This window comes from Apodemus sylvaticus, chromosome 10 (genome assembly GCF_947179515.1).
Source record: "Apodemus sylvaticus chromosome 10, mApoSyl1.1, whole genome shotgun sequence".
NCBI classification, from domain to species: domain Eukaryota; kingdom Metazoa; phylum Chordata; class Mammalia; order Rodentia; family Muridae; genus Apodemus; species Apodemus sylvaticus.
In genome coordinates this window covers 91,039,421-91,061,018 of record NC_067481.1, presented here as the reverse complement: position 1 = coordinate 91,061,018, position 21,598 = coordinate 91,039,421, and the positions used below count along the sequence as shown (strand labels likewise).

Here is a 21,598-nt window from a genome sequence, read left to right as displayed (position 1 = left end):
TATCCACTTATCAGAGATTTCATTCCATGTGTATTCTTTTGTGATTGGGTTACCTCACTTAGGATGATATTTTCCAGATCAAACCATTTGCCTAAAAATTTTGTGAATTCGTTGTTTCTAATTGCTGAGTAGTATTCCATTGTGTAAATATACCACATTTTCTGTATCCATTCCTCCTTTGAGGGACATCTGGGTTCTTTCCAGCTTCTGGCTATTATAAATAAGGCTGCTATGAACATAATGGAGCATGTGTCTTTATTGGTTAAAATGCAGTACAATTAAAAAATCCAGTTTCTAGTCAGAGGAGCCACCTTTCACACGCCAATAGCCAACTGCTCCTAGTGACTGTCTAAACTGGGCAGGACAAGGCATTTCCCTCCATTAAAACACACTAGTTTTGTTCCTATATGAGATAAGCATTTCAGGTCTGAACTCTGATGAAGAAAGAACATGGGCTCAGCCGTATTCCTTTAGGTGGACTGACTGGTGTGATCTTACTCACACTCTCGCTGTAGGAGCTCTCTAGGCCGTATGCTCTGTGACCTTAAACATGTTTGCATATTTTCTGAATTTGAGTTCTCATCTATAAGGTGGGGTGAAGGCCCTGGAGCTCATCTTAAAGTTTAATGCAACAAGAGATGCCCAATGCATTGGCACTGATAAGATCAGAAGAAGCCGTATAAGAGTTAGACTGGTCTAGTTTGCACTGCGCTTAGTTTTGTGGTACTGGTTATGGTACCAACCATTTATTATGTTGCTTGTCCTTTTGGATTGGCAGACGTACCATCTAGGATATCATGCTTTAAGAAATGTCCCCTCTGATCCCAACAGGTAGAACTTGATTCGGGATCGTCTTTTTATCCATTCTAACCCTAGTCCACTCTGTAGCTTAGGGACTGTGTTCAAAGCTCCAAATGGTTGAGTTGGGCTCAGTTTTAAAATTTGGATCACATTCAGAGAGCACGCGTGAGTCTGTCTGTCCGTCTGCGTGTGTGTTTGTGTGAGCACTGAATTTTATATTTGCAAATAACACAAATCACATGCTTCCGTGCTTTATTGATTTGCCTCAGCTGTTAAAACGCCCTAATAAATCTAGTTGCTACCCAAGGACCAGCTATAAAAATAAAGCCGAGCTTAAATTAAAGGTGAAGCTATTAACATTTGTCCTGCAGCGTGTAAGGCTCTAATGAGTTCCTTTCTGGCATTCATGAACTTGGACCTGAAATGGGGCTGCAAAGCCCAGTGGGGTTTCCCTTGTTCTTTCTTCATTGAAAGCTTTACCTGGGAATGGCTTGATCTAAATTGCTCCGTCGCAGCTTGTAGATGAGGTCAGAGCAAGAGATGGAATAAAAACAGCCCTTCAATATAGACTAAGACTGTTGTGTGCAATGCAAAAGGATATTGATTGGCGATGATAAGCATTGTGGCTTCACAGGAGGCTGCATGGTTGCCTTGGTTGGCATTTGGGGCTTATTCTTTGATGTGGGAGGTGGGATTGTGTTGTCCTGTGTACTGTGGGAAGCCCAGGATATCCTTGGTCTTCTCCTAGGAGTGTCAGTGAAATACCCACACCTGGGAATGATGACCCAACATGTCTCCAGGCATTTTACAAAACACTGCTCAGTATGGCTGGTGAGTGTTCTCTAGGTGAGAAAGATGACTCTACAGCCAGTCATCCTTGGGCCTGTTTTCACTTTGCCACTGTCCAGCAGTGTAACCTTGAACAAGGATTTGACCCCACCAACCCTTAGTTTCCTCTCGTTTAAAACAGAGATTACTGCACTTTTAAATCAGAGGGCTTCTGTGAGAATTAAATTACATAACTTGAATAAGGCACTCACTACAATGCCTAGCAACTAGTCTTCACTAAACGGTAGTTACTATTGTCATTAACTACTTGGACTTTCTAAACTGTTGCAATCACACAAGCTACAAACTCTAGCTGCTTCTCAGCAGGAGCCCAATTATTAGGCACTTAATCCCAGCAGAGCAAACAGAGAAGAAGTGGCCAGAGCATCCTTCTGGAGAGGCATTGCTCCTCCTGCCTCCAAGTGAGCAGAACTTCTCCTAGGATTGGGCTCTCATGTTTGGCCTCTGCACCTTGACGCAAGGTGCCTCTGCCTTTCTAGAATTGGCATGGCCAAATGCGAAACGAGATCCTTGGCAACAAGAAAGAAAGAACAAAGAAAAAGTGGATACCAAAATGAACCAAAAGAGGCACAGGTGCCAGAAACGCTTGTGCAGCCATCATGCCTGGGTCTCAGATTTTGCTCCTCACTGTATCCGTTGCTCCATTCCATTGGTACCTCCTCAATCCTTACGTGTGGTGTGAGCATCTTTCCATCTGCAGGACTTTTAACAGGTCACAGCTTGGTGAGAACAGGGGCTGCTCTGCTCACTGCCATGTTCTTACTCAGCAGGGCAGTGCCTGCCTCTGACAAGGATTCGGGAGGCATGCCTTGATGGTCTCATTTCCCTTGGCATAGCATTAGTTTTCTCAGCATCCTGAGCACATTTCCAGCATATGGTGAGAGCTGCCCAGAGAACTCAAAGGCAGGGATGCTTCTCAATTGTTCCTGACAGCAAAACAAGCTAGCCAGGAGTGGCCTGGCCTTGTTAGTGCACATGCCCTCTGATAAACAAATACAACTCTTGGAACAGCTGTTTAGATGTGCCTTTGTCAGTATGTGGCAACCTCCTGCCTACTGTAATTTGCCCCAAAGCCTTCTTGTTTTATTTAAGTCCCAAAAGGACAGAGGAACCAATCATAACTACATTAATTACTTTTGTGTTACTGTGATAACCAAGTACCCGTTGAAAGCAACTTAAGGGAGAAAGTGTTCATCTGAGCTCATGTTTTCAGAGGAGTCAGTCAATAGCCATTTGGCGCTTTGATCTTGAGCAAAGCATCCATGGCAGCAGGAACTTGTGGCTGAGGATAACTTTTCCTATATTGTGGGGCGAGGAAGCAGAGAGCAAGACAGGAAGCAGGAAAAAATAATATACTTCCAAAGACAACTTACTACTTCCTGCTTGGCCCTTTCTCCTAAGTTTCTAGAACTTTCCCCAAATAATGCCACCACCCAGGTACTAAGCATTCAGAATCATGAACCTACTCATGTTGGGGGAAAAAGCATTGCATATTTGAACAAGGGCAACAGCTAAAATGAGTGCTGAATGGTTTGGAATTCCTGAACATGGATGCTGGCCTTGTGCCGGCTACCTTCAGGGGACACTACTATGATTACTACCTGCTACACTCAATTTCAGATTGCTTGCAGATATCCCACAAGCTTCTACCCAGGGCCTGATAAGTAGATGATACTGCTCCAGAAGACTAAGGCATTTCATTGCCTTCAGCCCACCACAGCCTGCAGTCCCTCATCTTTGTTACTAACCCCAGCCCATTCATATCTAGGACCCAGGTTTAAATCAGCTCTTTGCAGACAGGGAAATCCAGAGGTTACAAAGGGCAGCTTTCAGATTAGTTCAGGTTGCCCCCAAATGATTTAAAAACTAAAACAGTTACCAACATTGAAAGGCTAGCATATTCCACACAAGTTCTATATTCTTTCTAAGAATTGTTGGCTCTGATTATATTGGACCTAGGTTTCAACCAATCATACGACTGAAGTTCCTGCTGTCATTCTGAAAGTTTCTGGGTTCTGAGCTCTTACTCAATACACTAGAGAAAAACACACATGCCTTTATCTTGTATAGTCTCATGTCATTTTGACCTACAACCCTGTAAGAAGATTTCAATTGGTATTTTAACACTGCCAATGAGTAACTGAGGCCTGGGAAAGTTCAAGGGCTTGTCAGCATCACATATCCAGAAGACGGTAGAGTTGGATTCAAACTTGAGTCTACCTGGTCCCAGAGGCCATTTTTTTCCCTGATAAAGAATTGCTTCTTTTGGGGAGCAACTGAAGAGCTCCGTGGTCTCCTGCCTAGGCATTCCCACATAGAGATATCCCCTACTCAGAGTGATGTGGGGGTTAATACCCCTGACAACCAGCTCTGCTTAGCACTGGCAACTGAAATTCTCATGTGGTCAATCCCAGAATCTAGCAGAGTATCACTTTCTATTTAAATGAAGGGACTCCTCTCAACTGATGGATGCACCTTCACTAAACAAAGACACTGAATGGGATGTCTTCCTGAAAATGAGAAAGCAGACATTGAGGGGCTCCTGACTTCTCCAGCATCCTACAAACCCGTGATCTTGGCCAGGCCCTTCCCACATGTCCTATAGTTTGGGGGAAGAATGTTCACTTAGGTCAGTATCCCTGAAACTGAAGAAAAGAACTGAGAATACATACCACCATACATACCAGGGAGACTTCCCCTTGCCTCCCATCCTACAAACTCTCCAGAAGACATTGGGCCAGACTCTCCTTAAGTCTCCACCCAAACTGCCCTTTCAGCCCTTTTGGTGGGTCTTCCTTTGAGGCCTATATACATACATATATATACACACATACACACACACATACATACATATGTCATGTGTATATATACATATACATGCATATATACATATACATGCATATATACATATATGTTATATATGTAATATGTACATACACACACACACACATACACACACACACACACACACACACATACACAAACACACACACACACATACACCTGAAGGTCTTTGCACCTATTGTTACCCTTCTCAGCAAGCTAACTCCTATCCACCTGTCTTACTCACCAGGTTCCTTTTATGGAAATGCCCCTCCCCCATCCCTCTCCCCACCTCTTATTCTCACACCACCACAAGGTATCATAGAGGCCTGCTGGGTCCATGAATTCTCTTAGCACCTTTCACTCCTACCACTCTGTATTAATCCAGGCCTTTACATACCATGGAGGATAGTCTGAGCTCACTGCAAAAGCCCAGACCACATTCATTGCCTAGACCTAGGCTGCTCATAAAGGAAGAGCAAAAGGAGTGGCCTCTTCTCCTGTATTAAATAGACACACAGCATCACGTCTGAAACCAGGCTTCTAGATAGCCTCCTGGAAACTTGGTACCAAGGACCCCACAGAGCAATGGAAATGTAGGATTTTCTGTTTGCCTCAAGCCAGATTAAGACTTCCCCTTTCAGAGGGCCACAGGAGTGGCCTGCCTTAAGTGACAGGTAGCCTCTTGCTATATAATCACAGCATAGGTAAGACCATGTATTGTGGACTAAGAGTCCCTGCTTTAAACCCTGCTGTTCCACTTGCTATGGTAGGAGCTTGGCAGAGTCCCCGACTTCTCTGAGAAGGGGTCACTGCGGTTGTGAGGATGTGGGCAGCACCCATAGCCATCAATGAACACATGCTCAGTGATGCTGACTACTCCTGTGCTGTCTCCAGGGGCAGCCCTTCTTTGGAGTAGCAGTTAGAATGACAGCCAGAGTGTCTGGGTTATGCTAACCTATAGTTTCTGGTGCTTTCATAGTTGTGGGTGGTGTTTCTCACATTGGCACCATCACTGCAGTGAGATGTTCAGATTCCAACCCGTGTTTCCTCTGGCATTGAAAGATGGGCCACATGGACATCCTGGTATCTCCCCCAATGCAGTGTGCACCTGAGGTGGCATGGTGCACATCACTTGTATTCCAAGCCCTAGAGCAAGAAACTGTCCCCAAACCTCCATGCAGAAGAGTACGCCTTCCACCCCAACAGATGGAAGCAAATATGGCAGCCATATCACATTACAATAATCAAGAAAGTCTGGCCCCACATAGACCACGTGACACTCCCTGCTAAGTGTCTCAGAAGGTCGCTTCCCAAAGCCATGAATATCAAAGTCATTTTCTGGTTCTGTATCTTCCTCTCCAGCATCACCATTAACAACTGTCTCATTTCTAACCTTACCCCCATTTTTGTTTTCCTTATATATCCGGGGAGGAAGGGGTCAATGTGTGACAGCACACATGTGGAAGTCAGACAGAACATGTGTGTGGAGTTGGTACTCTCCTTTTACTATGTGAGTCCTGGGGATTAACTTAAGTCACAGAGCTTGGCAGCAAGCCCCTTTACCCTCTGAGCCATTTAACTAGCCCACCCAGACTACTTCTTTAGAGATATTCAATTCTTAGCATCTTCACTATTCAGCTCACCAACCTGCCACCATTTCTCACCTAGATGATAGTGACAGACACATTGCTGGTCATCCACTTTACCTTTGCCCATTTGGTTCATTTTTCTCAGCATAACCAGAAAGATCATTTTTCAGGGCAAACATAACACCCTCCTATCCTACATGTCTTCCCCTACTAACACTACTTAATGCTCTTGATGTTGCCTTCTTGTCTTGTTTGCTTTTTGATTGATTGGTTGATTGATTGATTGACTGATTATATCATCCATGTCCTTTGGGACAAACATTACTGTTCCTACAAAACTCTTCTGAACTCTATGCTCAACCCCCCTCACCTTCTGCTAACTGCTACAGAGGCCAAAAACCTCTCCTGCCAGGAGCGGTGTTCCCAGGGTTCCTCTGTCTGGGGCATCCTCTTCTTCCTTCATCAAGCAACGCACACGCCCATCCCGTGAGCAGCTGTCACTCTTCACGTTCCCAGTATAAGTCATGCTCCTTGTTATTTTCTCACGGGACTCCATTTTCTTTGTCGTAACACTTAGCAGAGTCCACAGTCACATACTGAGTAGGATCATGACCGTGCGACGTATTGGAAGCATTTCGAGATGTCATGCAGCAGTAGACAAATGGCTAATCTACTATTGGCTGGCTTTTGTTTGCGGCTTTATTGCGATTCAATTCCAGATCACGTTCTGTCTGAATTTTGGTAATAAGAGGAAATATTCCTATATTTTACTCACAAGATCCTCTTTGGTTAACGCCTCCCAGCCCACCCCCCCAACCCCCGGCCTTGATGTTTTGAGACATAGTAGATATCAGCATTTACATACTGAGTCAAAATTCTATCAGTTCACTCATCAAAGGCATGGAATACTGCTAATCAGTTTCCATTTGGTAGCAGTGGATCAAGCAGACAATACTCTTAACATAATTACAGCAGAGGGCCAAGTGACTTGAGATGCAAGCCTGCTTCCTTTGTGTATGCTTTACCTCAGCTTTCGGAAGCTGAGAGGAACTACAGAAGACCCGTTTAACCTACAGAGTCCTTCTCGTCAGGCCTCCCACCAGCCAAGTTTTGCTGGACATTTGTCACTTCCTTCAGTCCTTACCCAAACCAAGTTCATATAGAAGGATGCTCTCTCCATTTTTCATCTCTGTGGGAGGCATTCTTCTGGACTTCCTGTGTCCTTCTCAGTTAGCCACTCAAACTTGTCCCCGTTCTTCAAGCTCAGCTTAGCTTTGCCCTCCACCAGGCAGGGTACGGAAAGGCTACATGTGAGCAAGCGCGAGGACCCAGCAGAGGACATGTACAGCACCATAACCTCTCCCAGACCAGCCTCTCATACCCTGTCTTTTACTGGACCCCTCATGAACTGAAAGGTATTTATGATGCCCAGTACAGATTTTTGGCATATATGGGAGATTAGCAGAACTTAAAAAAAAAGTAAAAAAAAAATGGCAAGGAAGGAGAAAGGGAGTCACAAACTTGTGGGTTTAATATGGGGACCCTTGGTAGAAAAAAATGCAAGAATCTCATGATCTTAGTGAAGGGGATTACAAAAGCAAAAATTAATATCAGCTAGTACATGATCAGAGCACAGCTTGCCAGCATTAATTAGGACTCCAAGAACCAATTTTTCTCCTATGAAATATTCAAGGCAAAGAAAGTGTTAAAAAACAAACAAACAAACTACTACCACCAACAAAAACATTCTTGAATATACAGTGGCAGATAGACTGACAGACACTGTTGGCTGAACATTGGGTATACACATTTACCGGGCAGCTTTTGTTCACCCCTAAGGAGTGGGAACAGACACTGTGAGCCTCACCTCTGACAGCAATAATCATCCTCCAACAAAATGTGCAATGCGGACAACTCCGTTTCCAGGACACTGATATCAAACAAAGCAATGCAGCACCAAGGGGCTTCCTGGAGCTGCTCCGAAGCTCTCCCCAAGCATCTCTGCACAGCCTGAGACAAAAATTCATATTCTCTAAGACTGATCTTTTGACTTTGCCTTGCTCAGATCCACTTGAGGACAGTGAGGGGGAAATTCGGAGGCTTGTTTCTGACTTGCAGTCATCTCTCCGCTCTATCTGCTTTGGTGCTGAATGGGGTATGGGAATTCTAAGTTACTGGTGAGTAGGCTGGCTTGTGGTTATAGGATTGTCAGGGGTCTCCCTGTCCCCTCCTGCCCCTGTCAAGCGAAAGAGATGACTCCCTCAGGATCCAATGCTCTGGCTCTGCAGAAGTAGCCACACTGTTGCTTCAAGGGAAAGAGTAAGCTGTGGTTCAGTTGACTTTAATGGCACCCTCACTATCACACTGATGCTTCTGAGATGTTGCTAGCACCATGCTTCCTCTTCTAACCCACACATCATCCTCTTTGGATAAAGGTCTCTTCACTTGTCGTCATGAGTTTCATGTTGTAGTGCACTGAGGCTCAGAGAACACATAGGATTTACTTAGACCAGGTTTGAACCCAGACCTACTTTACCTAGCTCTAAAATTCCAGGTACTTTTGTTGAAATCACCATTTGCTTTGCCCCTCACTCTCATGGCTGCTCATTCCTGTTTTGCATTGGGGGAACCATAGCCTGTCATCCAGAACCATGGCTACCTATTTAATCGATAAAGTTTTATTGAAACATTCTGTGTTCATTCACTGACACTTTGTCCTTGGCTTTCATGCTACCACGGCAGTTCAGACAGAGAGCATGGGGCCTACAAAACAACAAATATTTATATCTCAAGCCATGAAAGAAATAGCTTGTTGGCTTCTAATGGAGTAGATGAGACAAATTTTATGCTGAAAGTTTAATTTTCATTGTCTCGTTTAGCTCAAAGTGTGTGTGTGTGTGTGCCATGTATTGGGAATTCCTGTCAATCCCATTTTACTAAGATGAAAACTGAGTCTTGAAAAATTGTAATACAATACTAGGTCATTGGCCAAGGCCAAAGACCTAATAAATAACAGCTACAGGTCAGACTAGGCCCCCAGACCTGCTCCTAAGCACATGGCATCTCTGTCTGCCATAGACCTGGCAGCACATTGGCACTGTGCACATAATGCTGTGTGAGGAATAACTCTGCCTATGAGGAGGCCTGTAAGGGAGGTGATTCCAAACCAGTTAGTATGTGCCTAGGTATAGCAGAGCTAGGATTGGATTGTGGGAGACTTTGATTTACACTTGTTCAGAAAGTCTCAAATAGTAGCAGACCTGCCAGAGATGCTTCCAGCAGCTAGGACTCATGGGAGAAGCAGCACACGGGAAGGCAGGCAGAAGGTTATGCCATCACTTCTCATTGGAGACTGCTTCTCCAACTGTACTGTGGACATTGGTGTACTTCATTATGAATAATGATTTTTAAAGTGATGTAGAAGAAGCTTTAGGAAGCCTTTTTCCTTGGCCTCTAAGGGGACCTCTCTGTCGTGGATAGATTTTGTCAAAGATGTGACAGTGTTTTGGCTTTTGCTAGAATTCCATTTGACCTCTGAGATAGTCAGCCTTCAGGCTGCGGTTCTCTGGAGATATCACTGGTCAACCTTCTTCCCAGTTCCTGGTCATCTTCCCTTTGCTCGAACCTGAGTGAAAGAACTCACATTCCTTCATTTACTGTCACTCCTGTCCTTCCTCAGATCTCCTCACAACTCTTCCTCTCAGAGTTCGGGCCTGAAATCTTAGATCTATGAAAATATTCTTGATCAATAAATATACTTAGGAAGATAGCTCTCAGACCTCAGGGTCACAAAAGAAGGCTGCTTTTCCTAATTGTAGAATATGCTCCACAGAACTGAGGTATGATAAGGATGTTTCCCCTCTCATTTGCCTTACTAGGAAGATCAGACCAAGTTCTACGCTTCTTTCCAACCTCACTTCTTACTTCCTAGCTCCAGTCATATACTAATCATTTCGGGTCTTAATTTGTGTTTTCTTCTAAGTGATCTTACACATCTACTTCTGTGTACTTTACAGATGGGAAGAGAAGCCTTCGTTGCTTGTCTCCCACTGATCCTAAGAGTAGTGAAAATAGCCCCCCAAATCTAGTAAGTGCTTCTGACCCGATGGGTGCTTCTCTGAAGGATTTATGGGTGCGACCCCTTATTTAAGGCTCTCTGGTGGGTTCTGAAGAAATAGTCTTAGCCATGGATCAAGATGTGAAAATTAAGAGAAATTAAATGATTTACCCTCCAAAATAGATGTAGAAATCAGCAGGGCCAGAGTGGAATCCTAGGTCATTGGTGCTCAGAAGAAAGATTTCTGTCCTTTGGGCTTCACCATCTAAACCCTTAGACCTCTCCTGTACTTTAGGCGTACTTGGTAGTTCAAATGAAGGAAGTCATTCACAGCAGATCTGGACACAAGAGAGTCTGGACCTCCCTCTTTAGAAGGCTGCTTTGAGTTGCTGGAGTTGCTTATCATTGATGTACTGCCCAGCAGCAACGGTATCTGGCTTCCCCAACCATCTGTCCAAAGTGCTGGGATCGCCTGCCAATTTCTGTGTCCCTAGGTAGTCAGTAGGCTCAGATCAGCTCCAGGAAACAGAGAGGCCACCCCCAGCCAACAGCCTCGCTGGACCTGTGGCAGGTAGCCTCCACCTGGCTTGATACAGAATCACTCATTTTAAAGTCCCTACTGAGGCAACACAGGTCGGGTGGGGCTAGGAGTGGGAGGAGACAAGAAACAATTCTTAGGCCAGAAGATAGGAGGAAAGCGGGGAGCTAGCAGTCCTCACAACCTCACAGTAGGTTTACTGTGTGCCAGACACTGCCTCTAGGAGCCAAATGAGGAACAACAGAAAGAAGCCGACTTATCCTGAGCCACTCTGCAAAGTGTGGTGTAAGCATAAGACTTCCTCCTCAGGGACAACCTCACCAAGTTAGTCAGAGGTTGTCACTTAAGGACATGTGTTGCAAATAGGGTAATGGATATAACTGGAGATATAAAGGACAAGCAAAGGCCTGTGGTTTCTGACTAGGGTGGTAAACACTGAAACTACAAGGCGTGTAACACTATTGCCAAGAGAGAAAGATACCAGCAGACTGATATTCCACACAGCAGTCAGGGTGGAAGGCAGTCGGGTGGGTCTGGATGGTTAGGATCGAAGAACACCTACCCTCAATCCCCAGTCAGGTCACCAGCATGTAGCCTTTCCCCATCTCTTCTCCTTAGTGCCAACCTAGAGTACTGACAGTAACCACTGCCTGGCTTGCTCTGCTTGCATGATCTTCTTTTTCTAAGAAGACAGAGGGCAGAATGAGAGGTTTAAATATGAGGCTCTAAAGAACCCATGGTCTGACCCAAGCAGGATGCTCTTATTGTTATGCAAACACTATGGACCCATCATGCAAGAGATAAACAGAAGGGGCCTTGTCATCCGAGATTCACATGAAAGACAAGTGGGGCTTCTTTTCTGAACTAGCCCAGAGAACATACCCCACAGTGGGATGTTATTTCAGCTAGTAGAGAAGACTGGGGAAACCGCCCCAGCCCTGGCTCTCTCTGAAAGGGCAGAGAATGGGGGAGGGGAGCCATTGGGGTCATGCTGATAACAGGTAGGGGGTGCTGGTGACTGTGAGTGGGTGATTTATGGGGTCAATACTGCTGACAGAACCAAACTTAATTGTCTGGGGCTGGCAAGAAGGCCCAGCGTGAAACTCTGCACTCTTAACTGTAAAGGGTAAGTTTAGACAGACAGACAGACAGACATTTGGTAATTATTCCTGCTGGCAGCAGCAGGGAACTAAGTAAGGGGTTAGTTGTTAGAGTTCCTGTCTGTATTGCTTGGCCAGATGAGAACCTTGGGATCATTAACTCTTTATGAACTAGGAAGAAAAGAAAAGGAAAGAGAAAAGAAAAGGAAAGGAAAGAAAAGGAAAGAAAAGAAAAGACAGAAAATATTCTATGCAGGCAATACACACACACACACACACACACACACACACACACACACACACACACACGGCAAACATGACAAATGTATGCATACATACATTTGGTGGATGGGATTGAGCCCCAGATGCCACACTTTGCTCCTTCTCTCTGGCCCTCTTATATCTTCTTAGACAAAAGTTCTTCAGAACATCACCTCATAGATAAAATCTTACATAAAAGGGAGTTACAGAAGGATGTTGATGTTAATTAAGTTCAAAGCAATGTTTCATTATAAGTTCAAAGCCACAGTTTCACGTGGCCTCGCTTTATCAGAGTGCACACCTGTGGCTTCATCTTTAGATCTGACCTAGAATGAATGTTTTTCCTTGATCACAAATTTGTCTCAAGCTGATTTGTCTTTTTAGTGTACTTGTAAAAGCTCACTATATTCCTTATTATTCCACCTTCATCTACTATTTTATGAAAAGTGGGTACATTCTATTCTTGATTCTAACTTCATTGTATCCTTTTAGCAAAACAACTAAAATCGTCTCTCAAAGCGTTCTTCCTAAAAACTATTTGAATTAAGCCAGGGATTCTATAATCGCATTAATTCATGGAAGTTAATCTTTAAGTTGATCTGCAGGAAGTCTGCACAATAGGGTGGGCGAATGCCCAAGAATAATTAGACCTTGTAATAGTGACAGGAAAAGGAATATCAGTTGCAAGAAGCAAACCTGAGATGAAGTCTCTTGGGACCTTGCCTCTCAGAGCTCACCCATCTTAGGCTATGCAAAAAAAAAAAAAAAAAAAAAAAAAAAAAAAAAAAATGGTGGGCCACCTCCAGAAAAGTCACCTGCCAGGCCTTAACCTCTCCTAGATGGCTCCTGACAAAAGACTAGGAAGGAATAAGAGAGAAAGAGAGCATGAGTGATAGCGAGCGAAATGGGGGGGGGGGGAGGAAACAGATCAAAACAAGGCAGATATATTCTTGGTTCCTTAGGAACCACAAATCTGGGCACACCCATAGCAGCCCTCTCCTTTGAGGCTTCATTTCCTTACTGCCCTGACTGGTATTTGAGGTTAGCCAAAGCTCTCAATACAACCTTTCAGACTCAGGTCCAGCACACACCAATGAAATGAGCAGCAGCCACTGTGTTCAGCATCTGCTCTGTCGCACATGTGGCACAGGCACACTATTGGCTCTCTCCGAAACAATGCGTGGCTCTTTAATGACACCAGAGCCCTGTGCTTCTGCCAACTGCTTGCTGCCCTGAGTTCTCTGTTCTTCTGGGGTGAGCTCTGACCATAAATTCCCACCCCACCCCCTTCCTTCCTCTTGTGAAAATCCTGCAGTGTAGGCAGGGATCCAGAGGAAAGAGAAATCATTGCAGTTCCTGGTAGCACTCTGCAGTACCACAGTGGATGGCACACTGCAGAATGCATGGCTGCTGGCTGCGTCTCTCCAGCAGGTCTGCAGTGACCATCTGTCAGGGACAGGGGTCCCTGCAGAGACCAGTGTAGCTTTTCTGCTGATTCCCCAGCTCCCAGGGAAGTTCCCAGATCTATCTAATCCCGTTTCACATCACTCATGCTCCTGCGAGACATTTTGGTCAAATCTTTCCTCTCATTACCATTTTCTCAGCTTCAAAATGGCACACATGAGGCCTGGTGTATAAGACCTTGAAGGAGGGCAGAATATGAGCTTCCTTTGAATGTTTTGAGAACATCATCAAACCTATTGAGGAGCAAGGGGGTTGAGGATTCAGTCCAAGAACTAAGATTTTATTCAGGTACATATGCCTGTCAAGACAGGAGCAAAGGAAAAAAAATTCCCTTTTGGAAAGGGAGATGTCATTTAGACAATGAATAGGTGAGACTACGAGATGCAAACAAGACTAATTAAGAGGGAAGCAGTCTTATGTCTCACCAAACCAAAGAAAATGGTCCTGAGGTGTAGGAAGTGTTTCCAGCATTCTTGAACACGACTGGACCTTGCCCCCCACCCTCCATGGAAACAGGAAGTTGCAAACATTGATCCTAGAAGTGACTGTAGCTATTCTGTAGCCTCAGAAGGAATATTTTGAGTAGTGTAAGTCATGGCTTACTCGCCTTTGGAGGGGAAGGAAGGAAAGTGGGTCACTGTCACTCACCAATGCCCACACCCATCTGATAGCTACTCCTCTAAAGTCTCTGAATTCTTCTATTTGTCTGAGAAGGCAGCTCCCTCCTCTCACAGTGTATGGTTACATAAAGAATAAATCAGAGTCAAACCAAAGATAAAGTGATATAACCTAAGAAAACATCAAAAAAGTATCCCCAGTCATGTGATGGGGCAGAGTTGCATCTGGAAATACCAAGAAAGCTCCCGGGAAGAACTCTAAATACCACATAGGCCCAATAATATTAAGACAGTGCTTTCTCATAGATGAGAGGACGCTGGACCCAATGGCTACAGGTATACCAATGACTATAAAGCTTTTCCCTTTGAGAGACCAAGGTGGAGGTGACCTTTTGGAAATACCAGCATGTGTAGACAAAATGTCTCTCTTGATGGGACACTTTGGACCAGGGTAAAATTCCCGTGTGGCTGATATCCTAAGACCCACAAGGTAGGTGATCCCAAGAGATGCTAACTTTCCTCATTATGCCCATGACCCTGGACATGATCCTTGACAAAGAGTATTCAGAAGGATTAATTATTGACCCCATTAAAGATGCAGGAGGAAAGGGTGGAAAAAGAGGTTATAAAGGGGAAAAGGAAGAAAGAAAAGGAGAAAAGAAAAAAGGGTATGGGAAAAGGACATTGAGAGTTGGAACACAGAAAAGCAAAGGTGAGGAGAGGGGATGTGGTGGAGCTGGAGAGAGAGATATGAAGAATTATACAGTGAGGACAGATGGGGATAGGGAGGAAGAGGGAGTTCAAATAGGACAGGGAAAGAGGAAGACGGGCTGGATCTGTGGTGTTTGATGTCTTAGCATGGGCGTTGTCCATCCAGCTCACGGGGCTCATTACATAGCCCCTGTACTGGTTCATGTGCCTAAAGCATTTTGTTTATTTTTTTTAATGCTTGATAAAGGAGAAGAAGAATAAAAAATGAAGGGCAAGGTGATATTTTCTTTGACGAACACAGTTGGTGGCCTACAGTGCTGGGAAAATCATGGCACACGTGACCTGCTCTCTAAGGCGCAGGGAGCCAGTCTTCTCCCTCAGTCTGCTTCCATAGGCTGACCTAGATGGAGATCATGGCTCCATTGCTGTTCTCACAGATCCAGGGGAGAGCAAGATGCTGTAGCCTTGGCATGCCCCAAAAATCACTCCACCAGTATTTCCTGAGCTCCTGTGACCTGTCAGGAGCCATATTGCCTTGTCTACACATCAACCACACCACTGTAAATCAAGGTACTTACATGTAGAGTGGAACAGCTTAAAGACTCAGTTTGCACATCTATAAAATGAAGAGGATTGTCTTGGGAGTTTTTAAGCTTGATTTGCTTGGGCATCTCAGATCCTAGAGTGAGGCTCAGAGTGACTGGGGGTCCCTGTGATTTCTCCTGCTTTTCCTAGAACAGCTCTAACTTCATTATGCTGCAGATATTGAAATACTACTTAAGCTTACATTTGGAAAGACGATTCCACTACTAAGAGAGATTTGTGGATTAGTGAATACGATTCTCACAGGTTCTAAAATTTAAAGTTCTCGTTTTGATACCAAGATTACATTAGTCATTGAAGCCTTTTGTCTATCAAAATCATCCAATTGTCAAACACTTTGGAATCTTAACTTTACCTTCCAGAAACTAATTCTGCTTTTGGTGTTGAGTTTAGTTAGGTTTTGTTTTGTTTTGTTTTGTTTTCTTGAGCATTTGGGGGGGTGCAGTTTTAGATAGACCCAAAATGTATATGTCTATATATATCTCTTTGAGAGGGCTTATTCAGAAAGTTTCCAATCTGGGCAACCTCCAGATTGGAAATATATATATATAAAAAAAGACATAGACCATAGCATTAACTATTTGATTTTAGGTGTATGTGCAGTGACAACTACCAACAGATTTGACAAAGCAATTAAGTGAACACAAATGAAAGGGACTAGATGCTGAATTCAAGGACCCAGAGGCCAGTGATGAATAGTGACTGTGAAGGGCCTTCCAAAGACTCAGAACTGTGCCTCAGACTTCAGAGACTGTATTAGAACACACCTTTCTCCTTGCTAGGAAAACAAGACCAACATATAAAAGTAGATAGTGTTTTACTAACTAAAGGAGAACTGAGTTCTTAAGGCTGATAGCAAGACCAAATCCCATTCCTGAGACTTAGAATACGTCATCTAATCTTCTCTAAGTGAGAAACAATACTTTCCAGCTTCCTAGTGGGGGTTAGATGAGATTTGAAAATACTTTGCTATAAAACATGGCATACATGGTAAGGGAGACTGCTGCACAGGAAGTCTAAGCACAGGAAGGGAGAAGGCCAACATGTCAGCAGAGAAAGATGTCTGGAAGGGGAAAGAATGACATAAAGAGCCTCACGATCAAAATGGCGTCTCGGAATCTAAAATGGGGATGGGTAACCCAGAGCTGCAGGTTCCAATCCACCACCTGTTTTGTGAATAAATGTACAGTAGACAAAACCACAGACATTGTCTACAAATCACCGTCACTTCTTTCTATCCTCCCTAACAGATGTGGGTGGCTTACACAGAACTTGGGGGAATAAATTGAAAATGTTTACTATTTTTGGTCCTAAGCCCAAAGTTTAAATCCCAGTGAACAAAGAACAACATCCTGATAGGTAAAGATACATGAAATGAGGCCAGGTCTTTCCTCCCAGTCACCTTCAATTCTGTGTCACATTTGGTTTGGTACCAGTTTTCAGGAGCCCATTCCATCCCTCTGTGGAGTTATAGGATCTCATCTCTTGCCACAGTAGGACTTCTTCTTCTTCAGAGTCTGCATCATGACCATTAGAGTGCATGCCTCTAACAGGCTCCCCAACTTTGACCAAGTTCAATCTGAGTCATATCCTGGGTAAGCATAGTGTACTAAAAAGACAGGTATACTTCATTCATCCCAGAACTCCTGATAATACCCTCACTGAGAGGGAAAGAAAGCTAAAATCAAATTTACTCTTTATTAAACAAGGATGCAAGTATTGATGCCATGCTAATTGTAGAACTTTGTCCAATGGATGCTGTAGCATGCACATGGCATCACAGTTGCTTTGAAGACTGAAAGAAGTCAAGGGTGCTGGATAAGCACAGCAAGATCTCATCTCTGAAATAATTTTTTTCAAAATTTGCTTTAAGGCACAGGAGGCAAGGCAAGTTAGATAATCTGTGATTAAATTTATTGGTTCTATGAAAATTTGCTGAAGATCTGCTCTGTGCCAATCCAGGGGCAAAGGTTCAGTGTAGACTGTTAGGACATCTTGCTCTCTGGGAGCCTCTGGTTTAGTTAAAGAGCAGAGTGTTGGGAGAGAGTGGCACTACAGGGAGGAAGGACTTACCAAAGTGTGTGAAGTATAGAGGTGGGAAGGGGGACGGGCGTGGTTCCTGGGAACCCCACTTTAAGATGCTCCCTCCTGTCAGTGGAGGCAGAAGGCCCAAGATGCACTTACAAACATCTCACATCTTTATTTGCATTCTATTTAATGAGATAGTGTTGGCCTACTGACCACCTTGAGTATCTCTTTCATGCATCACAATACCATGAAATTTTATATAAGCCAATTCACTTGTTCTGGGCCAACCAATCACGAGTCAAAGCTTATGCACGTAACACTTCAGAGTAGCACACACATGCACTCCAGAACAAAGAGCTGGAGAGGCAGAGGAAGCCCTGGGTTCGTGGCTCACAGAAGGGGCCTTGGTGGCTGTGGCTGTCAGACAGGTGGGCGCTGACTGACTCTCTGAGGGCCCCTGGTATGGGTGAAAGGCATAGTTGAAATATAAACAGTTGGTTTATGTTCAGGAAGTCAATAACTAAGGGGGAAATTAGAAACTATTGCGAACATTGGCTATGACTTCCAGCCTGCAGACATGCGGCAAACTGCTGGATCTCTCTGGGGAGTGATTCTGGACTTTAGCCAGGTTATTAATTGAGCCCTAACCACCAATGCCAAAGGAACTCCCCGTCAATTAGTGTAGCCCAGAGCCCATGATACTTAAGTCCTCCGGAGGACTGTGGCTTTCAGCCAGGTGAATGCCCCAAGAAAAAGGGCCCATAGGGGGCTGGGGACACAGGCTTTGGAACACAAATATGTGTCTCATTGAGAGAGAAGACTGTTTCCTAAACTTCTTGGGCCCCATCTAGAACACAGAATTTTCACATTAGCTTAGTGACTCCAATATTCAGTTTCAAGTTCTTGGTCTTTACCTGTATCAAACAGAGTGTAGGACAGAAAAATTTAAATCTCCATAACTCAAAATAAAAATCAAACTTTAAAAAAACAAACAAATGTGGGTCTGGAGAGATGGCTCAGCTTTTAAAAGCACTTGCTGTGCTTGCAGGGGGCTCAGGTTTGGTTGCCAGGCCCCCAGTTAACCTTGCTGACAATTGCCTGTAACTCCAGCTCTACAGGATTGGCTAATCTCCTGGATTTCTCACACAATGCACTCACACGTGCACCCTCCTACATATATGTAATTAAAAATAAATTGTTAAAAAACATTAAAAATGTCCATTTAATTAACTTTCACCCAAGAATGAGATACACCATTCCTCTCCTTTATTAGCAACGATTTAAAAAAAAAAAACCAGTTGTGATGAACTGCCCAAGCAGAAGGGCAGAGGCGTTGGTGAAAGCGGCTCCTGTACACCACGTTAAGTGTGTAAATGCACAAGACATGCCAGAAGGCTAAGCTATAAACTGATAACTTCAACACTGTTAAATATAGTTACTCTCATCTACTGGTTCTTCTAAGGGTTTATTCCAAGGAGATAATTGGACAAATGTGCCAAGGTTCACACAGAAAACATGCTCCTATGGCATTAATAATACCAAGTACTTAGAAACATCTAATATCATCAAATGAAGATTATTAAAGAGATCAGTGCACTATATAACACAACCACGAGATAGAAGGAAAGCAGAAATCTGGGAGGTGCTATGGGACACTTGCTCCAGGTTCATACAAGGGAAGGCCTCCTGTCCATTCTTATATCTATATAAACCACATGCACATACATTGCACTGTTTGTATGGATATAAACAACAGACCCATTCAAGGGGGTGGTGTATGGTAGCTCTGGAAGGTGAGGTATCTAGTGATTTTTTTTCTTCCTTTTTAAAAACACCTATTATTTGAAGTTTTACAATAAGCCCATGATATCTCTACAAATAGGAAATCAACTCGATTTAAAGGTCAAACGAAAAGTTCTAAAGGGACATAGCTTTCCAGGGGAAAAGGCAGTGCTGACATTGGAACAATAGCTGGCTTTAAGGAGAAGGTAGAGTTTAAAAATTGCTGCGGGTTTTTGTGTGAAATGATTTAAGATCCAGAGAAGGTAGCAAGGCCCAGCACTTAGGAGTCTATGCTCCAGAGTCAGTCCTTAAGCTGAAGAGCTGGCTCTGTCATTCCTCAGGTAACCAACGTGGGACAAAGTACTAACCCTTTGTTTCTCTGTGCCCACACTTATAAAGTGAGGAAGCAATATTATCTGCCCCTAAGGATGTCCAGAGGGCTCAGAGTAAATGAAAAACACGCATCACAGTGTCTGGCATATAATCAATGGTCACTAGACACGAGCGTTCACAAAATCCAGTTCCAGCTTGGGTGAAGTACTGTTCTTGAAGTTGAAGTCCTAATGGAAAATAAAGAGTCCTCAGACAATGCAGTCTATAGAAGTAGGTATCAGGAGGTCTAAGTTATGAAATTCAAGGTGAAGAGTCCAAGCCGTGTGGGCTCAGGCTTGTGATGGTCTCATCAGCTGCTTTCTCACTTTACAAGATGAGAATCATATACAGAAGGTCATGTCAAGGATTTAGTACCGATTGCACACACAGCACTTAGTTATGCAAGTTTTCAATACGAATTAATTACTATTAACATTCAATACTTCAATGGCTATGAAACAAGCTGCAAGTTTCCTGTCCCCACGGGTATCCACATAGGCTTAGCAACTATGTATGGAAGAGCACAGAGATTTATTCACCAAAAGGACCATACTTCGTGATTGAACTGGACCTAAAAAGAGTATGCAAAGTCAAGGAATCTTGGAACCGACTTTAAAGCTGTTGGTTGGCGAGCCATGCAGGACAATGAGGTCATCACCCTGGGGAGTCACAAGGCAATGGCACGGTCAATGCCTTGATTTTTAGACCAGTGGAGCCAGGTGGTGATGATTCTTCAAAACTGCTCACTCTTTCTTAAACCCACCTCTACTGCTCTGGGAAAGCTGAAAGGGATGGTTTGCCCATGGGTGAAATACAGAGTCTTGCAGATATGGCTGGCTGCAAGCTACATTCTCTCTCCCTGCAAACATGCACAGTTACACAGACCCTGGCATCCTCAACAAGACATGGTAGCAAGCAAGTAATGCCAGCAAGGGGAAGAAGACTTCCTGTTCCTGCTGGCCACTTCCTGTCTGCCTGGCTGTGAGCTTAGCTACTTGCCAGTGTCATCTCATGAACTTATCACGAGAGTGAGTTGCTGCTAGATGTCAGATCATTTTACAGATAACAAAAAAGGAAATCATTCAGTGAGTAAGAAATAGGCTCTAAGGTACACTTAGCGTAGGAAGGTGGTTAGTTTCAAAAGCTTTGTGGCAGCATCTCAAATAGACTTTAATCCTTTTTGGGACCAGCCATACATATGCTGATCCCCAGGATCTTTCTAGATCCCCAAGTGCTGAGAAGGGCGATGCATTTGTTACTTTCTTCCAAGATCTCTTGGTAGACCCTGGCAGGCTTAGAAACACACATTACTCCACATCTCTCAGGCTTGCTTTGTTCTGACAAGGCTAGGTTAGGACAGTCCCTCACACCTCTCATACCTAGAGCAATTTTTCACACCACTGCCAGCATTTGTCCACACACCAGGCAGATACCAGGAGGACAGAGCCAAAGCTTCCTGACTTGAAACTGCAGCTACTCAGATTCAAATAGCATCTCTGTGACCTCCGGTGAGCCTTGGGTTTTCTCATCAGTTGGGATGATACCCCATCCATCATTCAAGGATGTAAGGATCATCATGCAAGGATTAAATGAGATGATTCTGGAAAGAGAGTGGGGGCAGTATTAAAGAGTCAAAGTTGGGAGACACAGTGTTGGGTCAGATCCTAGCTCCACCACTAGCTGTTTATCATTAGACATGCTGCTGAACCTTCCTAAGCCTCAATGTCCTCAACTGTAAAATGGAAGAAACAGAACCTATGTGTGTAGGGGTTTTGTGATGCACAAACGAGTTCAGACTTACAAGGTGCCAGGCACTGCACCTGTCACATTAGTGGCTACTCCATAAATGGGAGTTGTTATGATTAATGCGTAGAAAGCCCTCAGCATGGTAAAAATAAGTATTCAATAAATGGTGGTTGTTATTCTTGCGAGGAACAGGCTCCTCGGAGAATTTTGTGCACATTTATCTCCTTGAAAGCAATAAAAAATGAAGACGTTAG

The 21,598-nt window shown here is 44.0% G+C and overlaps 1 protein-coding gene across 1 annotated transcript in view; it reads right to left on the bottom strand.

The window, feature by feature from the left end:
* Dock2 (dedicator of cytokinesis 2) overlaps positions 1-21,598 on the bottom strand; it is a 411,802-nt gene that overhangs the window by 153,466 nt on the left and 236,738 nt on the right. The gene's annotated exons all lie outside the window — the stretch shown is intronic.